Here is a 26,511-nt window from a genome sequence, read left to right as displayed (position 1 = left end):
CTCCTCTGTTTCTGCCACAATTTCAGTAATGATATCGGCTTTGCATCCTTGTTGATCGGGTGCGGCAGAACAACAAGTTGTTCAAGAAATCTCTGAATTCCCATCAGTTGGATTGACTGCACTGGATACGATTTAAATGGTTTAGTAAACATTTCCATGCAAAGCTTTCCTCATAGCTTTTTTCAACTACAGTGCCCATGCAAAGGTATTCAATAGGGATGCACCGATATGGAAATTCTTGGCTGATATCGAAACCGATGTTCAAAACAACAATCTAGCCGATACCGATATTTGTGTATTTAGTTTTTGTTGTTATTCATTCACCCTTTCGTGCCACAAAAATTATGAAATCATTATTTAAAAAGCACTATATTCAACTATTTCAGCCCTTTATCACTATTATCTTTTAATGTAACTTATTTTTTAATCATGACTTTCAATCACCAGTGCACAGTCTCTCTGTTGTAAAACAAATAGCACATAGTGCATATTAACAAAACCAATGAATTCACTATACTTTCCTTAACATATGTCCATATAATCAAACGAACACCATTTAACCCAACAGAAAATAAAGCCAGGCAGAATAGTCTAGCTATATTACATAGTTGAAATGTGAACAAAACAAAAACCCATCTGACTAAAATGCCCCGCTCCCTCCACAAGTGGCACGAAGTAAAAGTGTTATGTCAGCGCAAGTGTGCTTTTGCGTTGGGACCAGTATAGGATATGTGGAAGCAAGAGAACCAGGAAGTGTGAGTGACATGTATTTTAACCGGTTTATGGATATTATCCCAATGCAAATGGTAAATGGATGAGAAAATTGGTACCCAGTATAAATCAGTATAATTTAGCAACAGTAGAGGTGTAGACTATGCAAATATTATAATGATATATATCGCTGCAGATTGAATACACCCAACTTGTGGTAAACACCCGACACCAATACAACTTCACACTGTGAAGCAAACAAGCATCACAAACCCACAAAACACCCAATAACACTTTCAATAATGTTCATTGATCATATATAATGGGATCACCAGGGAGACGCTGTGTAATGGTGGCTGCGTGCGTGTGTGTGGGAGAACGTGTGGGACGTCTCTAATTCCGCATTCGCGTTAAAGTGAGTAAATGTACAGTAACGCAAAAAACATATCAATGAACATCGGCAAGTGCCATCGGTGAAAGTCAAGATTATTACCGATAGGCGAATGACATTAAATGAGGCAAATACATCGGTGATACATCCGATACATCGGTGCATCCCGAGTATTCAACCCCCCTTGAAAGTAATCGCAATGTTAATGAGTATATTAAGTGATTTGTCTTCTATCATAAAAAAGAAAAATAGTTATAATTTAAAATGTTCATTTGAGTTCTAGGAATTTAAACTAGAATGACCAGAATAAACTAGACTATATTGCAAGACAACATGTAGAGGAGTTGATTGCAAGGCACTGTATTTTTCCATATTTATAGACAATACAAGATATTTAATGTTTTACAAACCCTTAATGAAAATGTCTCATTGACACACAAATACTTCCACATACAGTACCATGGAGCATTACCATATCCCCAACACATCAGGGGAATGAACACTACTCATTACAGCAGCAGTGATGGAATCCAGAGGGCAAATAATGGAGTATATTTAGTAAGGTTGTTTGGGTTATTATATTTTCAGAGTACTTGTACGGAGTGTACTTCATGTTTTGTTATGTTATGGCAGGTTTTTGGGCAGTGCCTTGTAATTTCAGTGCCCAGTCTGACCCTGTGTCTATTGTGCATTTGACAAATAAAAGACTTGTTACTTGTGACTGAAAGAGTAAGGCCCCGTCCCATTCATCTTCCCTTCACCCTACCACTTCATTGAAGTGAACTTCACTGCGGAGGGCCCCTTCACAACGGAGTGAGAAGTGTTAAGGGATTTAAATCTTTACCTGAGAAATGGGACACCACTCGATCACTCATATCCAGCTCCACTGTAGGCCAGGGCTCCACATTAACTTTTTGAAGTGGTTGCCAACTGGGCAACCAGGCTTGATATTTTGGTTGCCAGACCCCAGAAAATGGTTGCCCCAATTTTAACACCCTGTTATTTTCAGTTATTTCTGTTTTTGCATTAAATTGATGATAACACAGCTATTCTTTCAATAGAAAATTGCATTTAATGTAATTTCATAACATATTAACAGGATGTGAAGAAGAACAGAACAGAACAGAAAAGTGTTAAAAAAAAATCTAGAATGTCGCTGTTCTCCTCAAACGTTGGTCGCCTGGTTCTCAGTGCACTTGACCACCAATGGTCAATAGGTCCCTCTGCATTGAATTCCTCCATTGTTGGCCCCTGCAGGGAAACGAGCATCAGCTTGTCAACCATCTCCACATTTAAAGATGCCCGCCAGTCGGTTTTCACTCTTGTGAGGCAGCTGAATCCCCGCTCACACACAGCCGAGGATACTGGCAGAGCCAGTACTATATTGTACAGGCTCAGGATGTGCCTGAACCTCATTTCATGGCCTCCATAGCAGGCATCAGATATGCCTCGCCACTTTGAGTTGGCAATGAATGCCTTTAGCTGCATCCACTCTGAAAGCGTGTCCTCCCTGTTGCAATTGGCTTTGTTCAGTACACTTGCAAAGTGACCCCAAAGATTCTCCACCTCTTTAACCCCATGCACAGCCAGCTCTGACTGATCTCTGGGCCATTCTTTGACATCGAAAACTCTTGCAGCCGTCAGGACAGTTAAAGACGATGAGTTTTTGTCTGTGTCCATCCTTCTGTTCAGATTGTCTAAAGCTACTCTATGACTCGATTGTAGGTTCTGTCATCCTCTAATTGAACATGTGTCAGCTCAACCCCTTTAAAGCTTGCCTGCCCATTCAGGTCTCGCTGAAGAGCAGCTGTAAACTCAGACAGATGCCTCCCAGGTGAGAGTTTTAGGGCAATCAACTCCATATTCACTGTTTCAATGGCATCTAACATGCCATTGATAGTGAGGGAGTCCTTCTGGAAACAGAGACTGAGCTTGGTTATGACAGCCAGGACATCCCTAAAAAAATGGACAAAACGGATGAATCTAAAGTCACGCAGGTGGTTTCTCAAAAAGATTGCCCTCCCTCTGACTTCAGCTGAAGCCTGGCCCACCTTGGAAAGGTGCTCAAAGTGGTTAAGAAGAGACTTGTAGGACCCTGCAAGGACCTCGAGTGCACGATGCATGTGTGGGGTCCACCGAGTGCCATCTACCCGGCTAGGTTTCAGAAACGTGTCTCCCAGGGTAGAGGCTATCTCTTGCACTTCCCTCAGTGCTTTGGGCGACTTCCTATAGTGTTTGTGGATTTTGTGTAGAACCTCTTTAACATTCTCAATTAGATGAATGTCCTTTAATGTATCCACTATGGCAAGCTCTAACCTGTGAGCAACACAGTGTGTGATTATGGCGCATTCTGAGTGCTGTTTAATGCGGGTGGCTACACTGTTGTTTTTGCCCATATTCACAGATGCTCCATCACATGCCACACCAACAAGCTTCTCCTTCCAGTCATCAATGTTGTGATCTGCAAAGGCCTTCTCTATGGCATCATTAAGTCCTTGGGCATGAGCGTTTTTGACAGGCTGGAGGCTCAAATATACCGTCTTGGCCACTCCATCACAAGCATATCTCGCGTAGATGACTTCGACCTCCTGTGCAGTGTTGTCTGTCGACCCATCAAATAAGATGGATATGGCTGTGGCCTTTCTCAGGCCATTGATGACTGACTGACGGATGCTGTCAGCAATGTATGGTGAAAGTCTGGAAAATCAAAAGCAGGAGAATGAATAAGTGTTATATAGGCCTATAGTGTTGCCATTACTAGACTAGAAGTTTTTGCTTCTTTAAACATCATAACTGTAGTCTATTTCTACTTCTACTGTAGTGCTGCTATGTATTAGACATCCAATAGTTTCATTTTAGAAAACCTTAACTTATTAAAATGTTATCAAACAATGACTATTCATGTTAATAGCCTACATTTCATTAATGCAATCAATCATGTTAGATACAAAGTTGTCATATACAGCACTTGGTTATAATTGCATTAAATCACAATTATGCAGTTACTATGAATTGATTATTATGATTGATATAAAAAATAAACCAATTTCTATTAAGGCAGTAGGCCTAAGTCTGCACAAATTGCAATAAATTGGTAGAATATTGTGTGTTTGGCCCGGCAGAGAGAAAAATACATAGCCTACCTTCTACATGCTTGATCTGATCTGTAGCTCGTCAATTTCGCCAGGTCTGATCCATTCTTTATCTGAAGTTGAAGTAGGCGCGGCAAGGAGTCGAAAGGTTCTTCGAATTTCATGATGTAATACACCGTGTTGAAAAGCTTGATGAGAATCGAGTGGTGCGCGTCACTCATTTTTCGCATCGCGGAATCCATTGGTCCTTCATTTGGAGTGCCCGCCTCCGCACGTTGTGCCTCTGCAAATCGCTTAGAAGCTTGAGCGTGCGGCTTTGACTGCCAGTGCTTGTCTAGCCCTGTCGTTCTATAAGAGGAGTTTCCCTGGACCAGGGAACTGTTTCGGTCGCTTAAGGCAGGATATGTTAAGCAGGGTCGACAGAACAATCTACCTGCTTCTTCATAAAGGCCGGGGTACTTCGCCTCCCATCCCTTCACAAAACCCCGCTTCCTTTTTGGGTCAGGCTCGGAGTTCTCGCCATCATTGACCACATTAACAACGTTGACAGTAGTTGGCATGTTTGTTTGATTTGGCTTAATGCCAAATTTAAATAATTTGAGTTGTTTAGCTGCCGACATATGACGAGCCATCGCGAGTGAGTTAACGTAAGCCTGCGCAGGTGAAATGTAACTATTTTGACTGGGAGCGGGAATCCCAAGCAAAACAAAACGCGACGCATTAAAAAACCAAACACATTCATAATTATAATCACGGATGAAATACCATCGATAAAATATCATGTTTGCACTAAGAATAATAACAAAATTATTATTAATTATTTATTAGACATGAAATATGTGGGGAAATTGTGTGGTTGCCACGGGGGCAACCACGGGGGCAACCACGGGTGCTTAACTGGTTGCCACCCGACACATTTTGGTTGCCCGGGGCAACTGGAAAAACCGTTACTGTCGAGGCCTGCTGTAGGCTACGTTTCACCAAAAACGCAATGCAAACAGTGTTCCTATGTTTGCGAATTTGAACACACGTCAGGTTTTCAGGTTCTCAGGTTTTGGCAAACATAATATACCCACCCATAAAATAGCGTTTTTTTACATCCTAACGTTAACGTTACTCGGCTACTCTCAGCAGCATAGACACGTTCATTTGTGAAAATAGCGATCTTTTTCTAACAATCATATTCTACTCAACTGTAAGGAATATTATTCTGCATAATGATCGGCTAAATATCCCGATGTGTTTCACATTTTTTAATAGTTATTTGCGAAGATATCCATAGATTTGTAAACTTCTTTTTATGCACTGGCAGCCATCTTTCTTAAAATTTTTGGAGTCCGTTTGTAACCAAGGTGATCGCAAGGCATCCTGGGAAATGTAATCTTTCCCTTCAAACGAAGTCCGGTTCTGATCACACTCCGTTTGAAGGGGTCGTTTGAAGGGTTGAACAACACTTCCCCTTCGGTCCAAAAGAATTGGGACACCCTACCCCTTCACACGAACGCGCAAACGAAGTGGAAGGGTGAAGTGCTAGGGTGAAGTGGTAGTAATGGGACAGGGCCTAAGCACTACATCTTGTAAGTGAAAGACATTTCTTATTGTTTTATACGGTTTAGTCATTTCAAACCTTTGTTATTGAAGTTCCTATTCACAACCTACATGGGTGTATTTTTAAAACACATTTTAACACTTGTTAATCAGTTGCTTACAAACTCACCAGGGCTGATGCCTTGTCAATCAACTTAGGCACATTGTGGTCTTTTATTGTCTTCTGCGCCCACTGTTTGGTTGCCCTGGCCTTCACCTTCTCCAGGGCAACCTTCATTGGTTGGTTGACCCCGCATAATTTGCATTTCTTGCAAGCCACCCAGATGCGTGATTGGCATGAAATGCATGTTTTAAATGTTGACCCGGGCATGATTGTAACTGTATATGGAGGAAGCAGATGGCATGTGACATAATGATATTACACTTATGTATATGTTTGTATCTGTGTTTGTGAGTGTCTATGGTTCTGAAAGTAAAGTACAAACAGAAATATATATGAATACACAACCCTGTGGTGACATTTAAGATTTAAGTGTTACATTATACAGGGAACTAACGTTAAGAATTCAACCTCTTAAGTAATGACATGCCACTGGCTTAATCTAAGATCACAACCTCGGCAATACCAAGGCTTGGTTTCGGCAAAGTACTGTAAAAATTGGAAACCATTCCGCAGGTAAAAGTTTGCAGTCGTAACCGCCCGGTTACCTTAGCGGAGTTTCCCCGACAAATCTACGGACAAGAAAATAGAGTTTTCGTCAAGGGTGGCTAGAGGTCTCGGGCACGAGCGACTTGAAAGAGATTGGAAACTTACCTCCGGATTCTCTCCGGGTTGTTGATAAAGAGCCATGCATGGAGATCTTTCTGTCGGTGAGAAAGAAAGTAAAGAAAGCGGCTCACTCTTTTTAGCCCGCTTCCTGGGGCTCGGCAGTTGCTGCGGAACTGCAGGGTCTTCCCCGCTGCTCTCCGCTTGTGCAGTTATTTTAGGAGCGCGCTTCCTCTTTTTAGCGCGCTTCTTGGGGCTCGGCAGTTGCTATAGCTCTGCGGGCTCATCCCTGCTGCTATCTCCTTCGTCCTCTGTTTGAGGGACGGCGTTATCTTTTTAGCCGGCGGAGCGGGTCCCGTGTTTTCTCCTTCCTCCGGCTGGCTGTCTTCGCCCTCATCAGGCACCGCTACTGGATCTTTTCTTTAGAGGCGTCTGTTTAGGAGCCGGCACTGCCGCCTTGCCGACTCCAGTTCCCTTTTGACACTTTTTAGTGTCTTTGGAAGATTTTTTTGTCCTGCCGAAGGCTCTCTTCTTGATCTTCATCTTCGCCCACAGTTTCAGTTTCTTCATCGACATCTATATCCAGAGTCGGGGCCATCGGTGGCTGTGGGTTTTTGGCTCTGAGCTCTTTAAGGAGTCTCAGGCCCTTTTTTGTTTTTTAACACATTGAGAGTGGGCGTCTTTCTGTGCCGCACTCAACTCTCCGTGTCCGGAGAGCAGGTGCTTGTCAAGCCGAGTAGCTTGATATGCACAACCTGCGACAGGACAGGGTTCACGCCTAATTCCAATTCGGCCGGTACCCATTTTCAAAAGGATGCCTCGCTCCTCTGCGTTTGTCACATCGTGTCTTCGCTGCAAATGACTGGCAAGGGCGGCCAACAATTTGTCGCACACTGGGCAGTGTGTTAGTGTTTTTGGGAGAGTCATAGCTTCTGCCCCTTTCCTCCCTTTCCCCTTTCTCAAAGTGCTTTACCTACTAAAAAACACAAAAAACATCTGGTTTGAATCAGGTCAAACGCTCTTTCAGGGGCTGAGAGAGGCCAAAGAGCAGCGGAAGAAGGCTTATGTTTTCTCACTCTCAGACTAATTCCCCTTTTATTTGCTCCCTCTCGAGTTTGCGAAACATAATCAATCACAAGACTTTGGGGAGCTACTTAGGCTCTGGGACCTCGGAAGGCCCTGCACATCGATCCATTTCAATTTGGTTGCTCTAGGGCATTCCTAGAGGCTCTGGTGGTGGTTTTGGCGATTGGGACATTTCGGTTTAAAAACCGGTGTTCCCTAATGTCCCTAGGCTCTGAAAGGCTCTGGTGGTGGTCTGGGACATTTCGGTGTATAAACCAGATGTTCTCTAATGTCCCGAGGCGTTTTTGGCTATTGGGACAATTTGGTATAAAAACCGGTGCTCCCTAATGTCCCGAGGCTCTCAAATTCCCTCCTCAGGATGTTTGGGCTTAGTGCATGTGTTCCCTATTGCCCCTAAATGTTCCCAATTGTCCCTCATTGTTCCCAAATTTTCACTACAATCCTGTTGTGGGAGCATCGGGGACATTTGGCATGCTCTACAATGTTAAAAAAGGGTCAAAACGGGTTACTTCCCTTACCTCCTGAATCTTTGTCCGCTCAGATATTAGGGCAGCGCCCATGGTTGACCAAAACTAACTTTAATTAATCTAACCTAACTAATCTAAGTACAAGGCTTACTCTAACCTACCCCCAACAAGAACTAAAGTAACTAAGCTGGGTTAGTCTACTCGCCGAGGTTAGCTCCGCTGGGAGTAGAAATCCCTCAAGATCTCCAAGGATCCCAAAATAACTCTCTCACACGAGATTTTAGCCCAGTTCCTGGCACTGGATTTACTCAGGCCAATGGCTGCCAAGAGCTTATCATTAAGAGGGCACCACATCCCTCTGGCTCCCAGTGGAAAGCCATAAACCTCAATTACAGAAATGATCAGATCCGACTTAATGATATCTGAGATCTTAGTGTATTCGCGTACCTTTTCAGTGTAAGCTTTCATCAGGGAGTTCTGGTCAAACTCATACCTAATCGTGACATCAACCACCAACGCTCTGCTATCTCTACATAAGACCAGATCGGGTCTAAATAATGCTCCATTAGACTTGAACGTCTTTTCTTTGTGGACTCGCCACCCATGTTTGTCCGCCATGTTTTCCAATCTGTCGCACATTTCGTGATGTCTTAGCATCCTCTTGCCTGTTACCGCGTGGCAACTTCCCAAAATATGGGAGCACGATTCAAGTCGTGCTGAGCAACCTCTACAGGAGGCGAGTAGTTTGCCTTGTCCCCGAGCTAAGAATTCCCTAGTGGGGAAAACACCGGTCCTCAGCTGGAGAGCCTGACAGAAGAACCTACAGGGTAGCTTCCTGATTTTAAGAACCCAGGCATTCGACTCTTTTGACCCCTTGAAACCTCCACCGCACATTGCCAGCCTCTGCCCGCCTTCGAGCTGGTGATCACCTCCACCCGGCCCGTCATGCATGCTGCACATCAACAGCAACTGTCAGCAACACAGCGGGAATCTGCCCTGTTCTCTGAGACATTGGAAGACTTCGATGGAGCAGCGGAGAAGGCCACATCATCACCATGGGCCTACGTGAATTATTTTTACTTTTTAGGTCATAATTATTGTTTTTTTATTTAAGTTTCTTTGACTGTGTTTCAATTTAAATTCTATTACTGTTTGTTTCTGTAAAGGTTGTCATGGTGATGGCGCCTGGTATGGCTCGCACTTCTGTGAATGTTTTTATTCTTAATCAGTCATTAATTCAGTTAATTACGAATCAACTCGGTTTATTTTGATTTATTGTTAGTAACTGTGTTTGTTTTTATCTTAAATTTTTTTTCATAACGTCTCAACCCCGATTTTTTTGTGTTTCAATTTAAATTCTATTACTGTTTGTTTCTGTAAAGCACATTGATTTGCATAATGTACGAAATGTGCTATATAAATAAATTTGCCTTGCCTTGAAACCGGAGATACCAACTCCCTGTACTCGGCTGTCGGCCCATTTCTGGAATTCCTCCTGCCTCCAGTCGCATGGAGACACCCATTTCTGTCTCTTATCTTTTTCGGGTGGCCCTTCCTGTGAGAGGCGCCTTCCCACCACCGGTGCCTCCTCAGGCCTCCCGCCAGCCTCAAGCCATGAGGACTGGTATGATTCCTCACCCTTGTGGGACCAAGCAAGAGTTCTGATGATAAGGTCATCAGATGACAAGAGCCGCCAGTTCCTTTTGGCCCTCATTGCAGGTATCATTTTCGCAAAGCACTGTAGTCCTAGACCACCGTCCTTGCAGCTAGTGTAAAGGAGCCCCTTAAAGGCGGACTGACTGATATTCAGCCATCTTTTGACCACCGACCTAGTCAGTTGGTCCACATTTTTAATCTGCCCTGGTTACGGTGACGGAGGTGCCTCTTCCTTGGCGTTTCAGGGTTTCGTCATCCGGTAGCTTCTTCATTGCTTGTGAGACCCGGTTCTTCATCACTGTACCAGTAAGATAGATCTCATTCTTCAGCATTTGATCAACAGCTGCTATGGTGGTGAAGAAGCGATCACAATACACTTTTGTGCCAGCAGCCAGGGATCCACTCAGACGTTTGATGACCAGTGTTCCTAGACCCAATCCGTCTGAGTCCTGAACCTGCAAACCCAGTGATATTGAACCTTGGTAGACTTCAAAGTCTAGCACGATTCCAACCACTGATGCCAGCACAAAGTTCTTCATTCCAACTGGATTCGGCTTGAGTGGCACATATTGTCGGAATGGACAGGCCCCTGTAAACGGGATCATCATCTGTTCGTCTATAGACACATTTTCTGGACGAGCCTGAATTCGGCAGCCGGTGAGAATGCGGTTCTTAAAAGGCTTTACCTTCCAGAATTTGTCGGTTGTTACGAACCACCTGCAGGCTTGTCGCAGAGATTGATACACAGAAACCGGATTGTGCTCAATGTGGTATTTATTTCAAACCCGCCACAAATGCCAACAAGGCATGCACAAACAAACAAAGTTTCGGAAAAAGACTGGGGCCAGGCAGCACGGTGAGGCCGCGCGACGGTCCAGCAGAGTCAAAGTGGCGTGGTCAGAAAACATTGGACCAAAACATCCTCGTCTGTGGATATGGCACCCACGACATCAATATTGCTACTCCAAAAAAGTTATACATCTCGTCAACCGAAGTGTTGAGAGATCTCCCACTGTTAGCCAGTGACATGGCATTTGTGCAGTCAGCAATGAGTTTCATCAGCTCTGAGTCAATGTATTGCTCCACATAATCCAGTGGCTGCCAATCTGCTCGCTCATCTTTCAGTTCATCAACTTGCACCTGAAACTGGACAAGGTTTGGGGTAAATGGGGCAGACCTCCAGCGCTCTCCACGTCCATCCTCCCTAGGTTGTGGCCTGGGCTCTCCACGTCCATTCTCGTTCAGCTCTAATAATAAAACATAATACATTTTATTTGTAATGCACTCAACATTTTTACACCAATTAAAGATTTAAAAACATGAGACATGGGTTCTGCAGTGTTTGTGTGTGTACGTAGCAGGAGAAGGGGCTGACTGACAGAAATGAGCGATGGTGAAACAATGTTAAAAAAAAGCACAAGAATATGATTTTTTTTCTGGGAGAGACTATGGCGGGCCCAGGCAAAACTGTGGCAGACCACCATAGTCTCGTTAATTAATAGGAAACACTGGATCTGGCTCACCATCATTCTCAACATGCTGTTGATTATGGCCACGTTTGCACACTTGTGGTGGGTGACTCTCATTCTCAGAGTCACTCTCTTCAGCTGCATCAGGCGGTGAATATTCTTCATCTGAATCAGGTGGTGAATAATCAGAATCATCAGATTGCTGATGATCAGATTGCTCCATGAGGTGACTTCTTGTGACTTCATCCACAGCAGGATCATCAGCATCACCATCTGAGAAGTCAACCTCAGAGTCTTCTGCAATTGCCATGAGCAATTGTTCTGCCCTTGACAAAGACAGTTTCCCTGTAATGATAACATGACAAAATAAACTCTGAATCTAAATCTATACCAGAGACAGGTGCTTTGATGTGCGCTAGCTATCATAACATATGATGTGCGCTAGCTATCTAGCTGGCTAGCTATTTAATTATACGGTTAAAATGGAAGATTATAGATGTTAAGTGCTTACCTGTAAACTTTTTTGAATAAATTCAAAGTTTATTTAACCACACTAAGCAAATGTACCACTTAAAATAACTGTACAGTAAACAGTAAACTCATCTAAATATTCCCAATTTTAGCTAACCACATGGTAGGATTAATACCGTAACGTAGTCCCAGTGTCCTCAAACGAGTACTTGACATTTACTGATGTTCTAGTCAGCCACTATTATTAAAATGTGTAAAATTTTAATTCCATATGATGCTAGAGACAGTATTGTACATAAATACACTGGTTTCATTCATAATATTTTGATATATTTCTTACCTTGCACTTTTTTCTGGCGGGAGCTGCTGTAGAAGTTTTTTGCTGATATTCCCGCCATGTTGTTTCAACTGAAATTGGTGTAATGTTGTGATATCACCACTAGATGGTGCAGGCAGTGTCCCTTAATGTGGCTAATAGGTCAAAGTTTAAAAAAAATTGAGTATCATGGTGCTAAGAGGCAAATATGTAATGTCCTCGTATGAGGTCGCAGGGTCTCAGGCGGTTATACTGGATTTCAGCTCCTTGCTTTCACCATGTGCTTCCTTTAGTTGTGCCACCAAGAACTCTTTGTCCCTTTTAAGATCAATAATGGCCTCCTCGAAGTGTTTAGCACGTTCTTCAAGATGGCTTATCTTCTGTTGTGCCAATTTGTTGTCTTCTCTTAATTTGGCCATCTGCATCGCACCAGTTGGTGACCCTACACATTTTGAAGACAAATTAGCATTACAAAATGTGTTACTTCTTTTGAACTCACGTTGACTCAAGCATGCTTCGTTACTGCATTATCATTTGGAGAAATGAAATACTACTTTCAGATTGGCTGAAAAAGATTTCCAGCTGAGATTAGGGGTAAACTTTTAAATTTACATTAAACTGTATCAAAGTAACCAACTAGGGCATTATCAAACAGATGTAACAGATATCAGTTATTTTAACCCATGCAGTAATACAGTTACTAACCCTATAGGCTCAATTTAACGCCCAAAGCGTGGTGAGATCAGCCAATATGAGAAATTTGGGGGATCTGTTGCCAACACACAGACAGCAGCAAATACTATTTGAAAATTAATATCAGTAACTATAATTTTGAGACACTTCAAATTGACAATTTGGCGCTAAATAATATATGAAGCATTCAGCATCTACATGTTCTTGTAAAGACTATTAAGTGAATTATATTCCTAGCACAACACAAGTCTGAATTTAGAATGCAAATTATGTAGGTCTAATGTATGACTAGTGTACAACTATCTTCTTCAAAAGATAAACCTTCAGTAGATCCATTGATATGACAATACTTGAAGAGTCCAGATGCAAGTTAAGTCCCTTTGTGATGAATTTACAGAAATATGCTTGCTTTTTACTTAATAATAACATTATTATTGCAGTTTGACAGAAATTACTTGGACATTATTATTAAAAAACGTACATATTTTTCTGAAGATGGACTGGTTTTGCATCTGAACTTGCTGATCACCATCTGTAGGCTGGGATAGGTGCATGTATTTGCTTTTACAATACAATTTAACTTACATGATTTTGGGGGGGAATGTTCTTTAGCCTGCTCCTCCAGGCATTTGTCATCTGTCTTACTTTTGCTTCCTGCACCACACCACTTCTTCCCATGAGTTTCCATCTAGGCTATTGCCAAAATAGTGAAAAAAAAAAAAAAAAAAAAAAAAACATTTGTCATCATTAAAAATTGACCTGAACAAGCTGGTCATAAGACCAACTAAACCAAGTCGTTTTTGAAAAAACAGACCTTTACTGAAACTTTTACTAGTAAGTAAGTACGTTTTATTTATAGAGCACATTTACACACAGCATACACTGACCAAAGTGCTGTACAATAAGATAAAAATAATAATGATAATTCAAAATAACAATAATAATAATAATAATAAATAAATAAAGATAAAAAGTGAATAAAATACAACAACACAACAATACATAGAGGTCATAATAATACAAAAGGGGGAACATTCATTTCCAGGGCATACCACACAGACATGAACAGGAGTTAGGCTAAAAGGTCAAGGGGCCTATAGGGTTAGGGTATAACCCTATACATACATACTAGGGATGGGAAGATTCACCGGTTCGCATCGATGCATCGGCATAAAAGCTCACGATGCGATGGCCCGGATCAAAAAAGGGTGCACCGGATACAATGCATTGTTTATTAAAATTTTGCATCGGTATAACCCGCTATAATTTTATATTTAGATAGATTCCCCCTCTCCAAACTGTTTCCTAAAGGCGCTCTCATCTCCACTGCTGTCAGTGGCAGATTCTCGTGAAGTCTCGCGCGAGTTGAAGGCGTGTTCGGGAGAGAGTTACCATGGCTGATGAGGAGTTAGACGTCCCTAAATCTTGCAAAAAATGTAAGGTTTAGCAACACTTTGGCTTCACAAAGAAAGATGGGACCCATACAATATGCAAAACATGTTGTGCCGCCATAAAGTACACAGGCAGCACGACTAATTTACAGTGGCTAGCTCAAAAAGTACACCTAGCAAGCAGATTGAGCGAAGTATTTCCATTTTTTTTCATGCCTCGCTGGCTACCACCTCAGCTCGTTCAAAGGCAATAACCATAGCCATGTGACATAGGGCCTCATTTATAAAACGTACTTACGCACAGAACTGATCTTAGACTGTGCGTGCGATCAAATCCACGTCTAAGTACAGATTTATAAAAACCGTCTTAGACGTAGAAAAGGACGTATCTCTACGTCTGGTTTCAGTTCGTGTAAGTACATTTCCTTGCGGCAATACTGGAGTACTGCAGGAATTCAGGACTCTCCGAGCGCCGACAATCGACACGCAGTTTCATCTTCATCATCCTCAGCACCACCGTCACCATTTGGGCTAATGGTGAAAGGCCAAATTAATGCTTCGCTCAATAAAATCAAAGAAACTATTAGAATTATTTACACATGAATGAGATTCACATCTTATAGGTATTCCGTTTTAATTTCACAAGTGTAAATCATTTCGCTCAAACTTATAGCCTTTAAAAAGACTAATAGTGGCTTAGTTTTCAGTAGCCTAGGAGATATGGCTGCGTTGGCGATGTTAGAGGATATTGCCAACTGCGCAATAAGGAGAGAGAGGGTTTTTTTGTGATCGGGCAGACTTTTTGACACAGGATGATGTATGTCTGATAAGCAGGTACCGCTTGCCGAGAGCGTTGTGCCCAAATGGCCTCTCGTCTAGAGAGGCGCACCAGAGGCAACCAGGCCATACACGTTCAGGTATTCAGGCTACTCATGCCGCAGGTGCTGGTGCTTCGGAGACGTGTCTACTACATGTCAATACTTTTATTTTGCCATTACGCCACCAGACAGGCTTTCTAACGATGTTTTGGCCCGCATCTGCTGTTCCATCAGCAGAACGTCGATGTCAGCCTCACTTTAATTCTTCTATTTACATGTTTCTTTCTTGCGTGCCACTGTCACAGAGAGTTACTTTGTGCATTGAGGCTGCGCTCTGTTTGTGCATTGATAATATGCTGATTAGATTAAATAGGGGCGTTTTGAGGGCGGAGATCCAGTTGCGCACAATTTCACGACCATTTGTGATTTATAACCGAAGGATTGGCGTACACGTGTTTTTTGTGTGTAAGTCTGTTTTCTGTGGGTCTCACTTACGCTCATTTCAGGAAATGTCTTAGACAAAATGTAGGATGGTTTCTACGCAACGTTTTATAAATGAGGCCCATAGTTACAGCACAGCGCAGTTTGCTTTATCCTGATCATGTGGATCAACTCAAATTCGTAAAGAAAAACCTTAAAATAGGACAAATGAGTTAAATTTAGTGTGTGAGGCAGTTGATCCACATGTTTAGGATGAAGCAAATTGTGTTGTTACTGGCAGGTATAGTGAAACATTTTTACATTCAGATCACACTTACACACATACACACACATACATGTTTTCTTTTGTCAGAAACCTTGTTACTGATTTGTTGTCTGACAAATAAATGAATCTTTATGTACCATATTAAATTGCATAGAATTGTATTATTCATTAGTAGCTGCTTTTATGTATCTTTAATGTATCGGATCGTTGGCAGTGCATCGAGATGTGTATCGCATCGTCCTCAGTAATGAGATGCACATCCCTAATACATACATACATACAATTATAAATACATATAAACACACAAGGAAAGAAGGGCTAAAAAAGGCACTCATGCCAGTGTTCCCAGATCTTAGATGTGTACTTGACAGAGCTGCGGCCAGGGTCTGTCATCAGATCAATTATTACATTTGAAGAGCGGTCCAGCCGACACTTAAACTTAAAAGTAAGGTTCCTCAGCAAGGCCATGAAGATGGTTAGACCCATATTACAGAACAGCTGACTGGCTCTAGTACTCCTGGGTTTCTTCAGGAGTATCCTAAGACAGTCATTATAGGCTACTTTTAATAAAATTGTATTATACACGTATCTGTTTTTTTTTTTTTTTTTTTTTTCAGTTTGTTTATTGATTTTCTTTTTTTTTTGCTTTGTTGTATTTATTGCAATTTTCTGTAATAATTCAGTAGAGCACTTTGGCCAATAATCAGAAAGGTGCTATACAAACATAATAGTTATTATTTGAAAAAGGACTTGGACATGGCACATCAATAGGCCATAACTTGAGTTCTAAATGACATCATGAACATTCTAAATTCTACTTTGCCATTTGCCATTGGCAACCAACCCAAAACAAAGGTTAGAATTTCAACTTTGGATGAAATTTAACACATGCGAAAGCCAGGTTCTCCTTGCAAAAAGAATATTTTGGATATTTCCCTGTCAAATTCTTCAACTAATATGGAAAAGGTAAGCCCACTTTATAATGGTCACCCATTCTTGTGTGTTTTTTTCTTTTTCTTTTATGAAATTTTGAAGTATTTTCTAAATTGGTTTATTTCTCCTACAGGGCCGTGTGAACCGTTCCACCGATGGCCGCTATGGCCTTAGAAGGAACATTGTCCCATCCAAGCGCTTTGAAGATTACTATGTTAAAGGAGTGAGCCTGTCTAAAAAGAGGTGTCTTCGAACCAGAAACACTGGTGTGAATGGGGACAGCTCTACTTCACAGGCTCTTCTCCCTCTGCCCATCTCTGATGGTACCTATGGCAGTGTTTATTGGTGCTACCTCTAAAAAACCCTGAACTCAAAGGGGCTCTCCAGGGTGGAGATGGTGGCCTCTGTAGGTCCTTCTCAGAGTCTGTTTTCCCCTCCACACAAGAGGGAATTGAGGACACTGAGAGAGGGAGCAAGCAAACCCCGCCCTGCCATTTGGTGTCAAGTGAGGGGCAGACTTGGACTGCACAGGTAGGTTGGCGTCCTTCAATGTCATGAATATGAATGTATTATGTATGAGTATTCAGATCATTTACCGTATTTCTTTCATTGTAGGCTGCAGACAGAGGAGAGGGTGAATTGGTGCCTCTGGATACATTTGGGGTGTTTAAGGCCCATTTGAAAGAGACACTTGAGATTGCTACCATTTTACTTGACTTAGGACAATATGTCCAACTGCAGAACACATTCCCCCAGGCTGGACCACTGTCCCAGGAGACTCCATTCATTCAAGGAAGGATCTTGGAGGAGCTCCAGGGCATCTCCCATTCTGGAGTCAATGGCCAGCCAAGTACCACCAGTGGTCATGTTGGGGACTGTGACAGCAAAGGTCGGAGAAAGAAACAAGCTAAGCCTCACCGTGTGGTGCCCAGCAAAAGGCAGACTTGGGACTTCAAGGTCCTGATTGTCCCACAGGCTGCGCTCTTCTGCTCTCCAGCACTTCCCTGTAGCATCAGTCAGATTCTGGGTTTATCCCCGACATCCAACCATGGTCCTACCAGGAGAAATGCTGAGCAGAATGATGGAAAGAAGTTTAGTCCGCTTGACATAGACATCCCCTTTGAGTGGTCAATAGCTCCTAGGGAGAACGAGGACATGTTCTTTCCTCGTCTAAATGATTCTTCTTACAAAGCTGAGGTACCATGTATGCCTGATGTCTGATCATGTTAGGAGATCATGTTAACCTGTTGCAAAATAACAAGATGAGAGTAAAATCAATAAAATATGATCTCATGTATAGGCAGCTGAGAGGAAAAGGAGGGAAACTGCTCTTCAGACTAGCCTCAGGCAGATGGAGGAGCCTCTGGAGGAGAGATACATCAAGAATGCTGCTGTTCTTCCAGACTTCCGCCAGCCAACACCAGCACCCATCCCAACCCCACACCCCAGGTCTAATAGTGGGCCGCTGCCCCAAGAGGAGCCCCTAAAGATCCATGGCTACAGTGTGGAAGAATACAAAAGAATTTACCATTCTGAAGTAGATCCAATGATGACAACACGATCTGGCAATCCTCGTCCCTACAGTCTTCAGATGGGACATGCGATCAAACAGCGTCTGTGGGACAAGTTCTCTTGTCCTTCTTTCCTAGAGACAGAGGATGAAGATGGCAGGATCTGGATCACAGAGTCCTACTGCAGTCCCACCTTGGAGCCCTACGCCCCCCTTATTGAAGTGGACATCATTGGGGAGCCCATGCCTGAGAAGCCTAAGAGGAAGAGGGCCAGACACTGAATTAATAAATGTCAGCATTGACTTATTGGACATTTCCTCTGTAAATGATACATATTTTTAATGCTTAAGATTATATAAGATAAGATAATGATATAACGATACATTTATTTTTTAAATAATATAAAATACCTATGTTTGTTTTTTTACAAGGTTCCAAGCAAGAGGGTCATACAATGAATTGAACATTGGCCTTCAGACCGACCATTTGGCTAGTATCTATAAATATTGTACAGCTTTATTTAGATTAATTTATATAACCATCAAAATCATGCACACTTGTTTTATATATTTCACTCATTCACTCCTTGGGTTCATCACTCATCAAACTGGGAAATATTACAGAGGAACATGCACCACACACACTCATAAGCCTAACACAGATTTTCTTATTTCCTTACTGGTCATTTAACCTACGGCACACCCAACAGAAGATATCAGACCCACAAGAGTAAACAATGTGTTTCGTTGCCAGGACCTTACTGAATGGTTCCAAATTATGTTGTAGCATTCCAAGGTAGTAATACGGAGGCCATACCACTGTAGCAACATGATATTGTAACAGCTCCTATGCTAAACAGAACAGACATTTTATCCCATGCGACAGACCTACCAGTAGAGGGCAGTCTTGCTATAGAGGAGACATTGTGCTTCACAGCTTCTGAGGAAGGGAAGCTAAAAGTCTATGCACAGGATTAATGACAAACTGTGTCAATTTGTATCAGACTTTAAAAAGAAGGAAATCAAATAATGAAAACATAAGGTTTTGAACAAAGTAGCAGCAAAATATATTGTAAACTAATTCTCAGTTAAATGTGAGAATCCTTTCCATCAATTTCTTCCAACATTTTTATTTGAGAAATGTGATTTCATACTTCGGTAAATGATCACACCTTTATAATTAGAAAAGGTAGTGAGCGCCACTGCGCCATATCTCTGAAAGTGTGTCTTACTCTTTGAATGTGTGTATTGTGAGCGTGCGTGCGTGTGCGTGTGTGTGTGTGTGTGTGAGAGAAGGTTGCAGGTGAAGTGACGCGTCTCATCACCGTGTTTCTCTTTGTCTTTAATGTCTGCAGCAGCGGCGCTCCCATCTCCTAATCTCAACTGTGAACAAGCCCAGCATAATTACACCTGAACCTGTCACATCCGCTCCCGCCACCAGCTACTCGTTTAAACATCTCTGTCACACCGACCCTCGTCAAACTACCGGAATGAATTGATGTTTTAGGGTAGCTTTTAATGAATACGAGAAACGGGGCTGATTTAGTCATATCTCTCATTCATTTTTTTTTTTTTTTTTTTTTGCGAGAATCTGTTGGCAGATTCATTACCGATGTGCTTTCCCCTCCTGCGTCTTCTCTCGCTGTTTGACTGTCACCCTCGCAGCCCGCCTCTGTTGTTGGTCCTTCCCGTCACCAAGGCCTTTGTCCTCGAGAGATGGGACTGTCCAGAACAATTACGACAGGAGCATTAAAGACGCTTGCATAGGCATTTTAATCTCGTTCCCTTTCTTCCTCTGAGAATGCCATCAAAATAAGTGGCTAAAACACGGCACTCGGTTCAGGTGGGGGGGAGGGAAACAGTTTGAACATTTAACTTGTTTTATTTATTTAAAAATCTTCACAGTGCCTGCCTACTGAGGATTGTGTTCTTGAGACCAACAAGAAAACGTGCTAGAAGTTGCAGTTGAAAAGAGACAACAGGCAAGAGAAGGATTGTAACTCACATCAAAATATTCATTGAGCTTCCTGCTGCCTGCTGCCCCCCAACGAAGGCCTGGGAGTATGGGAGCCCTGAGAACTCATACTGGGCATACACACACACACACAACACACCCTGTGGGCTTTACCTCATTCAGTGGCCTCTCCTAACTAACTCCAGTTCATCCGCTGTTGGCTGACTCTATTCATTCCTGGGACTCACCCACAGGGTTCAATTATACCCATCCTTGCTCAACCAAGTAGAAGAAATTACTCTGTGTCTCTGGAACCCAGACCTTTCAGGACCCAGGGTCTTGGGTTTGGAACCCTGCCCTTTCAACAATTACTGCCCCCCCTGCAACACCCCCCAGCACTCTGTGAATTGGCCCGGGCACCCTGTGGCTTGAAGTCATATTGCTATAGTGAGGCCTGGACTGTGGCTGATTTGGGCTGCAGGCATGGCTGCCTGGGTCCATGTGCTGTCCCTTGGGTTGGACCTGGTTGGGTGAGTTAAAAAAAAAAAACAGTGTGCAGTTTTATGACACATCGCCAGCTGCATCAGTATAGTCTCAAGTTTTTCTCCGCATTGTGACGACTGGACAGAGGTTGTGTTTTACACAGGACGAAAGTGTACAGATGATTTGCCTATGTCTCAGTGATATCATGGCTGGATGAATGCCATTGTGGTGAAATGATGACAAGCATATCCCCATCACTAGTTTGGATGCGCTCTCTCTCACTCTCTTTCTCTCTCTAGCTCTCTTTCTCTCTCTGTCTGTCTCTCTCTCTTTCTCTCTGTCTCTCTGTGTCACATTGCCCATTTTGTGTATCAATCTCTGCTGCACTGTTTCCTGGGTGTCGTTCTTTTCGTCTACTTTCATTCCTCTCCCCTTTTATTAGATTTCTCCCTCACCCCACCCCACCCCTCCTCTGCTCCCTCCCTCCCTCCCGTCCCTCCATCTCATCTGGCCAGCTCTTTTTGGTGTGCATAATGAGCTCTGTGATTGCTCCGTGCCCCTGTGGCTCCCGCTCGCCTCTGTCCTCTTCCTCAGGGTTAATGAAGATCTAAGGGATCAACAAGCAGCTGTTAAACATGTCATTGGCAGGAGGGAGAGCCTCTGCCACAGACCTCTGCCCATCCTAGCCCCAATCCCAGTCGTTGCAGGCTGAAGCCTTTTGTCTTCTTCTCCCAACTCCCCCAAGGGAATATCCAGCCCCTGCGGTGTGAATCCTCCCTCACTCGCTCTTTTCTCTGTCTCATTTCTCCTCTTTCTCTACTCTTATACCATCCTTGTCATACCATCCTTTTTTTTTCGTAGGAGAAGGAGAGGTGCACTTCTACATCAACAGTATGAAAGCTTTGCATAGTTTCAACCTCAGAAGGCCACCTGTCAATTCAGAAATATGCATGAAAAGTTTATTTAAATGGTGCATCGGGAAACTTGCACGTCAAAGCAATTAGCATATAATAAATAACAACAAATCATCAATCATCGTGTTGGGACCTACCTATAAACACTGAATCTGAGAAATGTTATTTGAGATTACATACCACAACAGAGGGATCTATCTGTAGATAGTTGATTTCCCAGTTGATCGGCTGAAGTTACAAGAAGTTGCAAGTTAAGATCGGGCTTGTAACTGGTCAGAGGCACAGCTTGCATGTCTAACCCTCTGAGAACAGTGAGCACAGAGCAGGAACCCAAAGAGGAGGCCTAGTGTGGCCTGAGCTCATCCACTAGGGTGTGTCACAGAACACTTGACCAGACCACTGAAGGTGACGTGAATGACTGTTTATTTCGCGAATGGATATGCAGCACAGATAAACAGGGATACCGAACGGCTACACAGGGCGCGTTCGCTCCTCGGTAATAGTCCAGCCCAGGAGGGGCGCAGGCTCACAGCACTGCTGGAAATAAGGCACGGGTTCACAAGAATACGGAAAACAAAACAAAGAGCCAAGCTCTGAAAGTAAAAGGCGATCTAATCAAAAACCAGGAGGGCAAACGAAACACGAGTCTAACTCAGTAACTATTCCACTAACTACAAACAGCAAAACAGAACGGAGAACAAGCAAGGCAAGAACAAGCTAAGACAGCGATTCTTACGGGAAATGCAAGACGAGCTGCGACGTGTGATAGGCTAACCTTTGATGTGCGATACCAGACACCGAGTGTATTGTGAGTGGGGTATAAGAAGGGACTGTGACAGGTGTATGTGATTAGTCCTCGTGAACACTTAATGTGATGCAGGTGAGTGAGAGTGCAGGTGCGAGTGATCATTACACCGGTGAGTGTGAGCGAGAGAGCGCTGAGGTGGGCGTGGCTGGTGCAGGTCCGGGCTCTGACGTGACAGGGTGGAAATGAACCAGCGCTCTTCTCTTCTCTTTCTTGCTTTCATGATTTCCAGGGGGAACGTACAGTGACAAAAGGGAAGAAATGGGTTGTTAAATTTGCTGAAACACATTACATTTGAATTACACAAACGAGTTTTGATTCTCTTTAAAACGTGATATGATTGTGTTGAACCAACTCATTCAAACACAGTGTTCACCTTATCAAATTCATGTATGTAAGATAAGCATAAAGCAATGAAATAAAATTTCCATCAGCCTTTGCAAGAACATTGGAATTGTTTAGTTTAGATATTAGCGTTACCAAAAGTTTTCATATTTGTTAATGTTAGTTGTTCTCAGTTACCAAAACCATTAAGAGCGTCTTTATGGTTTGCTTTGAAATGGTTCCATGCTTTATTCCCACCATGAGCATGTCAGGTATTGATAACTCTCAAGATCTCAGTGGTTCCATGCTTTATTCCCACCATGAGCATGTCAGGTATTGATAACTCTCAAGATCTCAGTGGTTCCATGCTTTATTCCCACCATGAGCATGTCAGGTATTGATAACTCTCAAGATCTCAGTGGTTCCATTGCTTTATTCCCACCATGAGCATGTCAGGTATTGATAACTCTCAAGATCTCAGTGGTTCCATTGCTTTATTCCCACCATGAGCATGTCAGGTATTGATAACTCTCAAGATCTCAGTGGTTCCATTGTCGGAATGCATCATTTCTAAAAGCAGTGACTTTGCAATACACTGATTTAGTTGCAGTGACATTGCAATATTTCCAATACAACCTGTATAAGATTACACTCAGTATGCGCCTGCTTATCAAACCTTCATTACACTACGTTGAAATTACATTTAAAGAAATGTATTGCACCCATCTCATGTAACCTTAAACAATTCCCTGGAATTACCTACTTAGATTATGTCTGCTTTAGAAATGACTTAAATACATTTTGTGAATTGAAGGTAAAATGCTGTGTTGATTTAACACAATGTATTCATGTACAACTGGCGTCCACATTACTCTTAAATCAATCCAACAAAATACCTTCTTCAGTGTTCACAAACTCACCTCAGAAATGAAAGTTTCTTCTTACATTTAGACACACACACCTTTAGGATTAGGATTTCCTTCCAATTTTTACTGTGTTTGATTGTGCTCTGGATAAATAATTGGCTTTGGATTGTGTTTGGGAAGTTACATGTGTCATTTGAAGTCCGGATCTCATAGCTGTCTTTTAAGCAAACCTAAAACTTCCTGCGCCAGATTTAGGGGATTTTACAGAACCTATACTAAGAGGAGCCATGATATAATTACCCTCAGAAAGACAGTGAGGTTATCTGGGAAGCATCAGGATTTAAAAACAGTAAAACCTTTCAAATACATCAAGCAATGAAAGAAAGAAATCAAACAACAAAACTCTGCTCAATGCCTGTGAGAGGAATGTATAGCCTATAGATAGGTTAAGAGTGCATTTATAACAATGGCATAAAGGAAAAATAAAAGTCATACAAGTTATAATTGCTAAAGAGTATGCTCCATGTTACACTTTTTCTATCTCTCTCTAATGTTCCTTTCTTTCTATCTGTTTCTTAGAGAAGGAAGACAACATAGGGTACAGGAAGAAGTCTAGAGAAGACTAAGAGAAAAAGTATGAGAGGGAGACAGAAAGTGAGTGTGAGGGAGGGAGCGAGAGAGAGATAGAGAGACAAGAGAGGGAGAGCGAGAGCGGGCCATAGAAAGATTAAATCCAAGTTTCTTTCATCCATGACTGCTTTCATCTCATTTTTTCAAACAGAGGAGGAATTATCAGTGCTGCAACTGAGGCAGACATCACCAGGGGTTGGGTTGGGTGGGGTGGGTGTAGGCACTGGGTTGAAAGTTATGTTGTGGCAAGCAGCGAGGAGCATTAACTCTCCCATCCTCCTCTTCCTGTTCCTCGCCTCTCAACTGGTTTGGTTCTTTTTATTAAATCTTTTTTCCCTATGCCACCTGAAAGTGAAGTGATGGTAAAATTGTACCCGGATTTGAATATACCCCACCCCACCATACTTGAAATCAAATCTTGTAGGTACTTCCTGCTTTATATACAAGAAGGTTGTTTTGTGTGTCACTTTCTGCAGGGCATCAACTGAAGAATGGCTCAAACTGAAGGAATCCCTCTTTCTTTGACTTCGACTTCAGAATGCCTCCTTAAATTAAATCAAAATAGAAGCCAATGAATGGCCCGTTTATATAAAAACCTTATTTAAAGAAGCATTAATAATCCACCCTGTACAAAAATGTATCTAAAAACAAAATGATTTTACCCAAATATTCTTGGCCTGTCTTTCTAATCTGCACAGTTCTGGGTGTTTTTCATTAAATTCGTGTCAAGACTAATTTCCAGAGGAATGAATACAGATGTCAGGAAGCCATCGAATCCCATCGCAGGCCTCTTTAATGAGATAACAGGCTTTAGTTAAAGAATTAATGCTATTGAGAAAGAAAAAAAAAACAGATTAGCTGAATGGCTGCGGATACAAAACTAAAATTGGAGCTTGGCTTTGCAGGGAGAGAGAGGGAGAGCGAGTGACAGAGAGAGAAAGAGAGAGAGAGCATAGTATCAGACACAGGGACCTGCGCTGGCAAATCGCAAATCTATTTCCAACGTCGGTATTAATTATCGCACCAAAGCCGCTGTTGCATATTGATTCATTGGGGTGCACTCTTGTATTATCTCCTATTAAGCTGGAAAAGGGGGAGATTATGAATGCCTTGAGGGGCGTTTGATGATTTCTCTGAGACTATTCAACTTTGCAGAAACATGACAGTGATTCCTATGTGAGTGCCTCTCCTGCCCTGAAATGCATCCTTAAGCCCAGAAAATTGATTATTTTTGCAGCCGTTTTCAATTACTCTTAAGAACAAATAGGCCATCAGCGCGGGGCACCTGCCAAACACTGGGTCTCAGTGACTCTTTTCTCAGACAGCGTCTATACAGGACACATGATTGGGTCTCAGTGACTCCCTTCTTAGACAGTGTCTATACAGGACACATGATTGGGTCTCAGTGACTCTCTTCTCAGACAGCGTTTATACAGGACACATGATTGGGTCTCAGTGACTCTCTTCTCAGACAGCGTCTATACAGGACACATGATTGGGTCTTCTCAGACAGCGTCTATACAGGACACATGATTGGGTCTCAGTGACTCCCTTCTCAGACAGCGTCTATACAGGACACATGATTGGGTCTCAGTGACTCCCTTCTCAGACAGCGTCTATACAGGACACATGATTGGGTCTCAGTGACTCCCTTCTCAGACAGCGTCTATACAGGACACATGATTGGGTCTTCTCAGACAGTGTCAATGTAACAGGTTTAATTCTTCCCACTTGCCATTGCTTGTTGTTGGTAGCTGTAGCTGTAGCTGTAGTGGTGAGTTTGGTGTGTTAGAGCTCCCTCTATGGGACTGTAGTTGTAGTATACCTGGCATTGCTGCGTCCTCTCCTCAGTCTGCGTTTACCCCTACTGAGAGAGGTACGTACCCAGAGCAGGTGGATCATAATGTACACTTTTAGTATATCTTAAACATGAGTCTGAGTGCTGTAACAGTGTTTTAGTGTATTTGATAATTAGTATAACAGTATAGTGTATTTCGGAGTTGATATCTATATTTGTAAAGTGTATTTGAGAGTTTAGGATTGCTAGCTTTGCTAACCATGCGGTTTTGCTTCTATGCTACTGTTATATCTCAATGAAAAGCTGCTTCAGCTTAATTGTCTCTTTCTCATGTTAGGCTGTCGATCTGGGGATGTGTGATCACTTTGCTCTGTTTGTATTACTGTATGTCAGGTATGTAACCAACTCATTGCCATGTGTATTTTTCTTATAAGGGTTAAGTTTTCTATTCAATGTTGCTGAATAGCACAGGATTAGCATAGAACAGTGACAATGAACACCATGAGGGCAACTCTCCGGTGTATCTATAATCAGTCTGCGTTTACCCCTACTGAGAGAGGCTGTCGATCTGGGGATGTGTGATCACTTTGCTCTGTTTGTATTACTGTATGTCAGATGTCCTGAATAAACGGCTGGGTGCCAAAAGAATCACCGTGTCTGTATCAAAATCACAACGCAAGACAGAGTACTAAACCGCTACATCAATACAGGAC

This window comes from Sprattus sprattus, assembly GCF_963457725.1.
Source record: "Sprattus sprattus genome assembly, chromosome: 3".
Taxonomy (NCBI): Eukaryota; Metazoa; Chordata; class Actinopteri; order Clupeiformes; family Clupeidae; genus Sprattus; species Sprattus sprattus.
The sequence above is the reverse complement of the archived record's forward strand: the minus strand, read 5'-3'. Positions refer to the sequence as shown.